Here is a 12,500-nt window from a genome sequence, read left to right as displayed (position 1 = left end):
TGACCACCCCCACCCCACCCCCCTTCTCCCCATTTCCTCTCCCCCTTTTTTTGAAGTTTGATTCTCTCTCTCTCTCTCTCTCACACACACACACACACACACACACACACACACACACACACACATATATATATATATATATGGTTCACAAGCAGACCCCTTCTTGAAACTGAAACCGAAACGTTTGTCAACGTTGTACTGTATATCTGTGTCTTGTTCATCCGCATCTCAATTCCCTTGCATTTCGTTGTTAAATTTCTGGACCCGCACACCAAACAACAAACACAATCGAAATCAAAATAACATCGTCTTCTTGGATCCAACGGCCCCCACTCCCCTCCACCCCTTCCCCACACCCCCAACACACACACACACATACACACACACACACACTCCGACCACTACCAACTCACCTCCAGTTGCTACAGAAGTGCGAGATGTTGGTGGAATCGAAGGACGAGTCCCCGTAGGAGAACACACTGCCATCCATGGCCATAGTCAGTGGAACCGTGGAACCCACGTTACACACCACCACCACCACCACACACACCCACTTCACCCACAGCAATGTCTCTCTCACAGGTCTGCCTGGACACTACTATATCACCTTCCAGGTCTTCCTTCACAGTGGTTTTTTTTTAATTTCTATTTATTGATTAAACGAAGCAAGAAACGGTGCTGATAACTGTCGAGTCCTTCTTTCTGGATTAAAAAAAAAATTAATGAAGCACACATTAAGATACTATAATGGATGTTCTTTGTTTTGGGTTCAACTTTTCAGTTCAGCACACACACGCAAAATAAATAAATAAATAAATAAAATAAAAATTCAGCTCCAACCTACAACGTCCTTCTTCTGTCTTATCATTTAGGCCAAAGGAAAGTTCTTGAAGACAGTAATAACAATCGTTGTTCTTTGTTCTTCTTCACCTTCCAGTTTAGCACACACACACACACACACACACACACATAAAAATAAACCCAGTTTAGCTCCAACCAACTCCTCTGTTCTTCACACCAGCAGCACAGCGAACCTCAAACCTGGGAACTCACTATTCTCACTCTCACTGACTTCTCTCCTCAGTCACCGAAAGGTGAAATACAATCCGTCCTCCAATTTGTCAAACAGCTCAGCTTGCCGGCAACGATGCTTCGCTCGCAGTGTACAAAAAGCCACAGGGTGAAAGACACAGAGAGAGAGAGAGAGAAAGAAGAAGGGAAAAAAAAAGAAAGAAAGAAATATCGTCAGCAGGTGTTGAGGTCAGTTGAGCTCATCTCGTCAGGTGGAAAGGCAGTGAATCCAAACGAGGTTTGTGAAAAATTCACTCACTTGCACCTCTTGTCGCAGGGATAAAATTTCCCTTTTATTTATAAAGTGAGGGATTAATGCAGTGATCTTGTGTTGTTGGTGTGAGTGAGTGGAGGGGGAGAGTTAGTGTCAACTCCGTCGGGGGAGGGGGGGGGGGAAGCGTGATTTTTTTTTTTTTTTTTAAATTCCCCTGAATCTTTGTCACCTCTGCAGGACTCGCGCTTCACTTGGCACAATCACGGGGGACACGTTGGGTGATCAGGGATTTCGGTGAGTCTGTCACGAGCGGAGACGTGGTGTTGATTTCACACACACACACACACACACACAGACACACACACACACACACAAAACCACCTGTCATGATCTTCTCACCTCTGTCAAAGCACTTTAGACAGGGGTCATGAGTTAAGGCTTAAGAACTGTCCCACACTGAAAGCCCGTCTCTCACTTGAGGCGTCATGCCCATCAGTCACAGCAGTTTGAAAGTTCGGGGAGTCTGCCGCAACACTTGAGATAAGGATCGAGAAGATAACCCAGATCGTTTGTGTGTGTGTGTGTGTGTGTGTGTGTGTGTGTGTGTGTGTGTGCAGTACCACACACCTTGCTCACTGCACACAACCCACAAGTAACCCTCTGTCTTCATCGCATTGTGGGGTCACAGTCGGAAAATAAAACCCATGTGTATAATCACATTATCTGCATTCGAAAGCCCGTCATTTTGAAATGGTGCGATCACCACCAAAATAAAAGAAATCCACAACTCAGTTTAAGGAACAAAAACATATACTTATTTTTTATTGTTAAAAATGTTATAGATCTTTAAAGTAATCTCATTCCTTACTAGGGTGTTTCTGGACTGCAGCTACGGTCATTCTCCCTTCAATCATTTCAGTCTATTATGCAAAGGGAGGTGTTGAGGGATGGACGGTGGGATCAATGCCACACTTTCTCTGATAATCACCGCTGTTTGCTTCTGATTAACAAACGTTCTTTTCGAAAAGTTACCGCTGTTTTAACCTGCTTTCAGTCTAACAGTTTTTTCCCCCGGGATTACACGTCGACATGGACACCTCACCTACCTCCAACAGACAGAAAACGGCGCCGAATGGGATAGCCATCAACAGTTTCACTTTCTTTAGGAGGCGTCACTGCGATCGGACAAATCCTCATACGCTGCACCACATCTGCTCAGCAGATACCTGACAGCAGCATTACTCAGCGCGCTTAGCCAGACCTTTGGTGCATGCCTACGTGTATGTAAAAACAATTATATATATGTATGTATGGACGTGTGTGTGTGTGTGTGTGTGTGTGTGTGTGTGTGTGTGTGTGTTTCTCTAAGAGTGGTTTTTCTTCTGCACACTTTTGCCAGAGGACACAGCACTTAAGCTGCCACTGGTTCTTCAGTCAGTGCGCCATGTGCGTGCAGCACACGGGACCCCGGTTTATCGTCTCAACGGAATGATCAGACAATCAGTTTCAGTTCTCACTCCAACTTGTGGGGAAAAAAAAGGGCGATACCGGGATTCGAACCCAGACCCTCACAGACACTGTACTGACAGAGAAGCGTCTTCACCACTCTGCCACCCTCCCACCCATCGACAACAGCACGTGAATCGCCAGTGCTGACATAGCCTCTACGCTTGAGTTGGTCAAAAGCAAACTGAAACTGGCAATGCTGGAATTTCACGGTCAGTGCACACAAAAATTAGAAGCGCTTTGTGTCCGGAGAAAGAAGGGCTTGAGGAAGTCGGATTACCATTGCCGCCCGCTTTTCCGATTCAACGGACCTACAGTTGTCGTATCGTTGTGGTTCACAGCAGTGAAAGTACACACACCTGTGGAAACACACACGATCCAAATGCCGGCGTGGCGTGGTACCACAGACATATATATGGGATGTAAAAATATATCTCAGTGTGTTGTACCGAAACGAACCGATTTAATTTTTATCTAACGAGGGTAGTGGAGTTAGCCCAACTGATTTTTTTCTTCTTCTTATTTCACATCCAGCTCTCAAGAGCTCATCTACTATCACTAAGCGCCTGCAATGTCTCTCACACGGACATGGATTTTTCTTTCCTTCAAAACAAAAGTCTAAAACAATTAGACTGAAGAAAGGTTTGGGCAACGGCATACTTCTGATACAAGTTATAGTTTTACCCCGGAATGAAAAACGGGTGTGTAGGAATGGTTATTTCACTGGGAAGCACGCAACAAAACACTGGTCTCAGGCGTTGTTTCAATCAACTAGCAAACAAGAAGATAGAAAGAAGGATAGATAGAAAGAAAGAAAGAAAGATAGAAAGGAGACAGCTCCCGTTCTTACGAAGTTGACAGAAGAGAAAATCCATCCAATTCACTCTCAGCTTCCAATACTTCACCGGACCATAACAACTTTGTAGTGACCTTTATCTGTGCATGGATGCCAGAACTCTACCGCACCTGTACACCCCGCAGAAGAAGATGAAGATGAAAACCCCCCAAAAAACCCAACCAAACAAAAAACCAAAACCCCACCCTCGCCCGACCACATCCCATCGAAAAACCAAACAAGCGAGAAGCTGATCCCCTTGAACAGCCCGCACACCAGCCACTGAATCCATCACCGTGGACATCATCAGCAAAGGATTTCCCTCTTCCCGTCCTGTTCCTTGTTCTGTCAGCAGATTCTCGCCGATTCTCTTTATTTCTCATCTGTGATTGACTTTTTTACTTACTTATATCCCGTAGTTTACACATTTATTATCCGAACAAAATCTACTATACGCTTGTATCATGTTTTGGTTTTTTCTTTCAAGCTCTCGAATATCAACGAGAACTTGAAGGTTATAAGGTGTGACTTGCAGAAATTTGTTTCTGATAACCACTTCAGAACATACAGATATCAGCCAAGTGCTGAGTTTCCAATGCCCACTAAACGTGTAACACGTCTTGAGCATCAGCGAGGACCAGAGGTTGTAAGTTGTGACCTGTAGAAATAATTCTTTGGTTTTGATAGCCACTTTAGAACATAATCACAGCTACCTGCCAAACGTTGCGTTTCCAACGTCCACAAAACGTTCTATAAAACATCTTAAGCATTGGCGATGACTGAAGGTTATACGTTCTGACCTGCTGAACTAGTTCTTCGCTTTTGATAGCCACTTCAGACCATACTCACAGATATATCAACCAAACGTTAGGTATTCAATGCCCCCGAAAAACGTTTTCTTCCTTTGTCAGTGCACCCTGACCACGACACAATCACAACACATACCAGTGTCTCGACGAAAGGTGTATGGAGACAGTGACATCACAGACACAGCCACGGTCCCTCTGTAGTCCTGCAGATCACCCCTACAACGTGTCTACCATCAAAACCTCGTGAGAAGGGGCATTAACACAAAACTCCCCCCCCTCTTCCTCACACACCACACAACACAAAGTGGGACAAGCAGGCACTTGATGCAACCGCACGAACTCTCATCTCAAGACACACGACTGGTGACAGTGACCGTGACAGTGACTGAGTCACCTCACCAACCAACACCACAAAGATCACGTAACGTGCTGCAGTTTACCCTGCCTGTCCTTGTACCTGCCCTTTCCTCGGTAACTCCACACCTGTGCAGTTGGCAAGCGTTCTGCTTACATTAACTCTCTCCATACGAACGGCGAAAGAGACGACGTTAACAGCGTTTCATCCCAATTACTATCATCAAAATATTGCAAGCGGAACGCTCTTATACTGAAGAGGTGAATGTTGACAAAGAATACCACAATTCTGACGACGGAAGCTAAAGGTTGGGTCATTCAGACACCCACTGGACATCCGAGGGGTCTGTGTAGAGGAGAAGAGAGGACTGGCCGTACTGAGTGAGTTAAAGGACCGGAGTGATATTAACCCCCTTGATTGCAGCTGACGAGTCTGCTCCTTCGTCAGTGAAGAGCCTTCACCTCCTTCATGGAGATAAGACAGAGCTGACAGGTCAGGGAGCCAGCCACCAAGCTCTGTGTGGACTCCTTCCCATCGGGACTGCGTTATTTCCGACCAGCAAAGTCAGTGACAACGCTTCAAAGTACACACAAAAAAATGAAGTAAACGCATTTGAAATTCACACCACTGATTTCATTTCACAAAGGTTTAGAAATCAAGGGGTTTAAGCGCTCCATTCGGGACTCGAAATATATATATATATATATATATATATATTATGTAGGACTTGAAACAACAAACGTTCGTTATGATCCGACCCTAAGCCCTTCTCCTCACCCACCTCAATTTCCCCTTTTTCACTGAACATCTTACACGACTGAAGTAGAGCCATCGATGACATGATTTTCTTTTATGTTCTTATTCTTATGATTATTATTCTTATTATTATCACGTTTGTTACACTGTCCAGGAGTGCAAAAAGAATTGTCTACACACTTCTGCTCACAATGATTCATAAGCGCCAATTTGTTTACAAAATTATTTCCAGTATCTCTTGTTCTAATTATGTTGCCTTATAAAGAGTACCGTACTTACTTCCTGTTTGTTACTGGTCTTCTCTTGATTCTCTTATTCATTTTCCCAGTCTGTTCATATTGTTAATGTCGGTCTTTCTGCTGTTTGACATTGTTCATATTGTTAATGTCGGTCTTTCAGCTGTTTGACATTGTTCATATTGTTAATGTCGGTCTTTCAGCTGTTTGACATTGTTCATATTGCTAATGTCGGTCTTTCTGCTGTTTGACATTGTTCATATTGCTAATGTCGGTCTTTCTGCTGTTTGACATTGTTCATATTGCTAATGTCGGTCTTTCTGCTGTTTGACATTGTTCATATTGTTAATGTCGGTCTTTCTGCTGTTTGACATTGTTCATATTGTTAATGTCGGTCTTTCTGCTGTTTGACATTGTTCATATTGTTAATGTCGGTCTTTCTGCTGTTTGACATTGTTCATATTGTTAATGTCGGTCTTTCAGCTGTTTGACATTGTTCATATTGTTAATGTCGGTCTTTCTGCTGTTTGACATTGTTCATATTGTTAATGTCGGTCTTTCAGCTGTTTGACATTGTTCATATTGTTAATGTCGGTCTTTCTGCTGTTTGACATTGTTCATATTGTTAATGTCGGTCTTTCAGCTGTTTGACATCGACGTAATAATGTTTTTAACAGATATGAAATACCTAAAAACAAAGAAAACAACTGGAAACAGATCCAGTGGGACTTTTACTTCCGTCCCAATATTCCAATAACCTCAAGGAAAAATAGTTCTCTCTCTCTCTCTCTCTCTCTCTCTCTCACACACACACACACAAACGCGTGCGCGCGCGCGAAATCTCCGTTCCTAGAACGCTTCTGAACAGGTGAAACAAAGATCCGGCCATTTTTGAACCCCCTCCCCCCTCCCCCAACCCCTGACCCTGTCCTGAATGCCCCCACCCCCTTCAATAATGAAACAACCCAGTTGATTGTGTGAAGATCGCAGCTGTGCACGTGAACAACGCTGTGAACAAGCAGAGCAGAGCGCGTTGTGTGTGAAACCTTCACACAGACACAAACTCAAGACACACACTGAAAGCTGGCGAGCACGAGCAGCCCACCGGCACGCACTGAGCCGTGTGTCGCGGGGTGTTCTCAAAACAAAAAAATCTGATCCATCCCGCATCACTTCTCACATCAATCCACACCCCAGCAGGGAACAGCAAACTTCCTGTCTGTAATTTTTTTTTTTAATTTAAGTAAATTTAGGGGACAACATCCACAATTTCCCCCTCCAGACGGAATGAGTAGTGTTCCCAACAGTGCGTTCACTCCGTCAGTCACACAGAGGAGTGGAGGGGAACAAATGTAGATGTTGAAAAAAAAATGTGTAAACCACACACACACACCACATACACAAACCAACAAAAAAAACCTCTGTCCGTCCGTCCGCGTCTATCTGTCAAAGTCTTAACTCATAAGTTTCAGTTTCAATGAGGTGTCAAAGCTTACCGCGACTGATCCACATATGTGTAATACGCTACACCACCACATCTGTCTCCAGTCAGTCCTCAAGGTTGATGATGAAGAAGATAATGAAGAAGAAGAAGAAGATGATGATGATGATAGTGATGTTGACACCCAGCCCTCCACCTCCACCCACACCCTCAGCCAACTGGAAACAACAGGCAAACAGTAACGAATAATTTCCCAAAGACATTTAAGTACGTAAGCTTTGTCGGTATCAGTGAATTACAATAACCAACCACCTCTCTCTTCTTCTCTCTCACACCCCCCCCCCCCCCCCCCACTCCCCTTTCCCTGTCCCAGCGAGGGAGGGGCACACAGTGATGTCCGGAATACGGAGAAGGGGGAAACTGTATCGCGCCATCCTTGACACACAAATCACATTATCGACAAGCCCTACCACCTCCCCAGCTAGCTCTCTCTCTCTCTCTCTCAAACGTGTGCGTGGGTATTCATCTTCACCCACCCGGCATACCCCGTCACAAACACACACACACCACACACACACACACACACACACACACAAAAACCACCACCAGCACAGCAGCAAATACACCAGTTGCTCCTTCAAACTCTTGCTTTTCAAAACTCCTCCACGAACAATCCTCCGAACGCAATCGAGTCTTTTTTTCCTTTTTGTTTTATCACTCGTTCTTTTCGTGTTTGTTTGTTTCTTTCTTTTTCAATAGAAAACGATAACGACACGACACACGTGGCAAAACAGCTGTGTTCACGACATGTGAGAGAGAATAAAACTGGGTCTTCAAAGTTGTCGTTCTGCTGTGGTGGTGGAAAAAAAAGCCACGCCACACACGCACACACACACACACACACACAACAAGCAAGCTGACAAATTCCGGATTCCGGTTGCGATCGTTCATACCACGTGACTCTTTCTGGCCAATGGGAAGACAGAATACCCGGAGCGTTCGTGCACAGCGCGAAAACTGGTCAGTCATACGGCCTGGTTAATTATTAGGCTTCCCGTTTTTCGCACCCCACCCCCCTTTTTTATGTCAAGTTTTTCATGTCTATAACATCATTTGAAACTTGTCAAAAGTATTAACGGACAGAGACTTCAAACATGTCGCTTATATCATGGTAGGTACTAACGGAAATCAAAGGATCTGCTGCTAGCAGGATGGTTCCAGAAAAATGAGGTCAATCACCTCCACTGAGCCAACTGCTGTTCTTCCATCGACACAATCCAGTATCATTAACATGCGGGTGAGCTGGGCTGGGTGGGGAAGGGGTTGGGGGTGGGGGGGGGGACTGGTGGGGTGGGGGGTCATTGGGGGAGGGAGACAGCCAGCGAACGAATGAAGAGAGAGAAAGAGAGGGGAAGAGTGAGAGAGAAAGAGAGAGCCTTTTTACGTCCCTTCCTACACTCTTAATCTAATCATCAATTCAATAACCCCACGAACTCTCAGCAGCAGTACGACCCAAAGCAACGTATATAAACAACAACAACAACAACAATAATAATAATAATAATAATGATGATGATGATGATAAGAAGAAAGCAACCCAACATAAAATAACCATAATAATGATAATGATCATAATCAATCAATCACCTGACCTAGATTCCCCTCCTCAGCAACACACGGCTCACTCATTCACTCACGCAGGCACGTGCTCTACGGTTTGATTCTTTCTTCCAGCATGCCGAGTATGTGTGTGTGTGTGTGTGCGTGCGTGTGTGTGTGCGTGTGTGTGCGTGCGTGCGTGCGTGCGTGTGTGCGTGCGTGCGTGTGTGTGTGTGCTTGGAGCAGGGGTAGTGTAGTAGGGAAAGGAATCGATCGATGAAGGCCATAGAGGTAGCGGAGAGAGGATTGCCTGGTCTACATGGAAGCTGCTGCGAGGAGCGTTTGTATGTATACATGGTCATAGTCCTGGCACAAACCGCTGCATTCAGGGAAATGGATGGGTTGCGGGGGCGGGGGGGGATGAGGGGGGGGGGTTGGGAGGCTGGGGGTGTGAGGGGTGCTGGGGGGGGTTGTGGCTGGTCTTGTGTATGTATGGACGGGAGGGGGGGTGGTTAGGGGGAGCGGTTGTGCTAGCCTTGATTGTAATATAGCTGTGGTGGGTTTGTATGCGTGGCCGTTGACCTTTTTTTTTTTCTTTTTTTTTTTTTTTTGCACGGACCTGCAGGCTCTGACTGACTATGAAGATGGAGAAATCGATATATGGCTGTGCTGTGTGCCTGGCTCGCCTTTTAATTCCAGATTGATCGATTGCCATGCCTGCTTGCTTGTGATTGATTTCCAATTTTCATATCAAACATTATGGTCTGCGTGATTGCATTCTGTAGAGTTGAGTTTAACTTCTGTTACTTTCCATTGTTATAATGTCAAACATTTTGGTCTGCATGATTGCATTCTGTTACCTTCCATTGTTATAATATCAAACATTATAGTCTGCATGATTGCATTCTGTTACCTTACATTGTTATAATATCAAACATTATGGTCTGCATGATTGCATTCTGGTACCTTACATTGTTATCATGTCAAACATTATGGTCTGCATGATTGCATTCTGGTACCTTCCATTGTTATAATATCAAACATTATAGTCTGCATGATTGCATTCTGTTACCTTACATTGTTATAATATCAAACATTATGGTCTGCATGTTTGCATTCTGGTACCTTACATTGTTATCATGTCAAACATTATGGTCTGCATGATTGCATTCTGGTACCTTACATTGTTATAATATCAAACATTATGGTCTGCATGACTGCATTCTGTTACCTTACATTGTTATCATGTCAAGCATTATGGTCTGCATGATTGCATTCTGCCCGCGCCACCCCCCCCCCCCCCCCCCCCAAAAAAAAAACCCACAAAAACAACAACAACAACAACAAACAAACAAAACAACAACTACAACAAAAAACACACATACAAAAAGTATTGTGGCTTCCTGTCGTTGTCTGTCCGTGCTTCGTCAGTCTGCGGGTCGGGGCCGGTTCAGTCTGTGGGGGTGTGCTCAGCAGCTGGAGGGTGGTGTCTTTTGCCGGTGTGGGCTCTGCAGTCATGAAATACTGGCTGGTACACCCATGGGGATACTTCTTTTAAGGCTGTCGCGAGCCGCTGCATCCTGTGGTCTCTTTTGCCTCTGTTCGGGTGCAGTTATGTCCCTTGAATTCTTAATGAAGTGTGCCTGTGCGTTCCTGCACACAGCGCAGGCCTCCAAGGGTGGTGCAGGGTTGTTCCAAGGGCGGGTGGAGACAGTGCTTCTCTGGGGGTCCTCTCCCAGCACCTACGGGTGTTTCTCTTTCTTCTGATTATTCTGGCTTGCTGATCTGGTTCTGCGGTGTGACTGGGCACTCGGTAGAACGGGCAGAGAACCCATGTGCAAAGACCCAGGCTCTTACACACATCCGATACAGCTGGAGGAACCTGGTGTGTGGGGTGGGTGGGGGTGGGGGGTGCGGGTGTGTGCTGATTATCTGGTTGCGGTTTTCCGCAATTTATCTTTATTCTTATCTGTCTATTATAATCAATGTGCAGTATAGTAGGCTATGTTTATAATTATATTCAAATAATGTTTCTTAATTCTTTCTGTTTTTACATTAAGAATACTAGTTATTACCTGCAGTGTGTGGATGTATGTATGAAACGGTGTATGTGATATTTTTTTACATTTGTATCTTTTGTAATATTCGTAAAAGCTGTTGTTGACTTTTACAGTTATGGTCCCCATGTTGTTTACTTGTCTATGTTGTGATAATGCACCTGACCAAATTTCTCCAGGTGGAGATAATAAAGTTATTCTTACCTTATATATCTTCCTCTGTGTGGCATCCCACTGGCTCTTCACCTCTCAGCTCATGCTCTTCAGAGAGTTCAGAAGATGAAGAATCTTTGCCAAAATTCTTAAGAACCCACCAAAAATTCCGCTGAATTCCACTTTTTTTCTGATACCCCAAAAAAGGAAGAATATTATTGTTAAAACTTATATGTATCTCTTCTGTACAAATTTCTTTTCGACAGAATTCACTCCATTGATAAGGGAAAAAATTCTCTCTATTAGCAGGGCAAAGAATTTTTGTCTGTTGTAAGGGAATTAAGTATGACTTGTTCGTGTGTGTATTTTCTTTGCTCTTTTGCTCGAGTGGGTCTTTATGTTTCTTGCAGGTGATTTTTTTTCTGACATCACATTTTTCTAACATAGCAGATGTGGTGATTAGCGTGTATGGATTTGTCCGAACGCAATGACGCCTCCTTGAGTGACTGAACTGAATTGAACTGACATCACTCTGCGTTAATTAATGTGTGTAAAAGGCACAAGTGTGGATATGTCTTAATGACCTCCCCACCACCACCCCAGTGGGTATGTGAAACAGATTCCTTGCCTTGCCTTACCTTGCCCCACAGCAGGTATATGAAATATATCTCTTGCCTTGCCCCCACTCCCCCCATTCAGTGGGTATGTGAAATAAATCTCTCGCCTTGCCTCTCCTGGATTTTGCTTGCCGCCCATGCCGTGCCATGCCCGGGGTCCTATCCTGCGTTGTTTCCTTTTCTCAACACGGGCTCCACACGAAAAGTGCAGCTCCAACGAACAGAGCACGTGCGGATTACGTGGTTTACAACTGTTGCCACTTCTGGGGCTTGTTGACAGCACACACGTGTGCAAGCTCGTTATTACGCAAGCAGCTTACGTGCGTATTTACATACATACGTACACAAGCTCGTATATTCTTCTTACAGTCCACAGGGCAGGAGCGGGAGCGTAGTAGCTAGCTATCAGTGTACCCCATCAGAACGGCAACAGATAAATTCCCGTGGCTGTGGTGTGACGCCTTGTGAAGTGCATTATAAATATAAGGCCTTGGCTGTGGCAGCTGAAATCTCTGCACTTTTGTGCAGATGGAGGGAGGGAGGGAGGGGATGCCTAGAGTGTGGCTGCATGTGGAGAATACTTATCACTGCTCTCTCTCTGTTTCACACACACACACACACACACACACACACAGACACATACACACACACACACATACAGACACACACACAGACGCACGCACACACACACACAGACACACACACACAGAGACACACACATACACACACACACATATACACACACACACACAGACACACATACAGAAAGACACGCACGCACACACACACACACGCAAAAAGACACACACACACACACACACACACACACACACACACACACACACACACAC

General features: G+C 44.8%; 1 protein-coding gene across 3 annotated transcripts in view; it reads right to left on the bottom strand.

Moving 5' to 3' along the window:
- Window positions 1-12,500, bottom strand: part of LOC143279714 (uncharacterized) — a 156,617-nt gene that overhangs the window by 35,471 nt on the left and 108,646 nt on the right. The window lies entirely within an intron of this gene.

The sequence above is a fragment of the Babylonia areolata genome, chromosome 3 (assembly GCF_041734735.1).
Source record: "Babylonia areolata isolate BAREFJ2019XMU chromosome 3, ASM4173473v1, whole genome shotgun sequence".
Lineage (NCBI taxonomy): Eukaryota > Metazoa > Mollusca > Gastropoda > Neogastropoda > Buccinidae > Babylonia > Babylonia areolata.
Note: the sequence above shows the minus strand (reverse complement) of the source record. Positions and strands in the feature narration are given on the sequence as shown.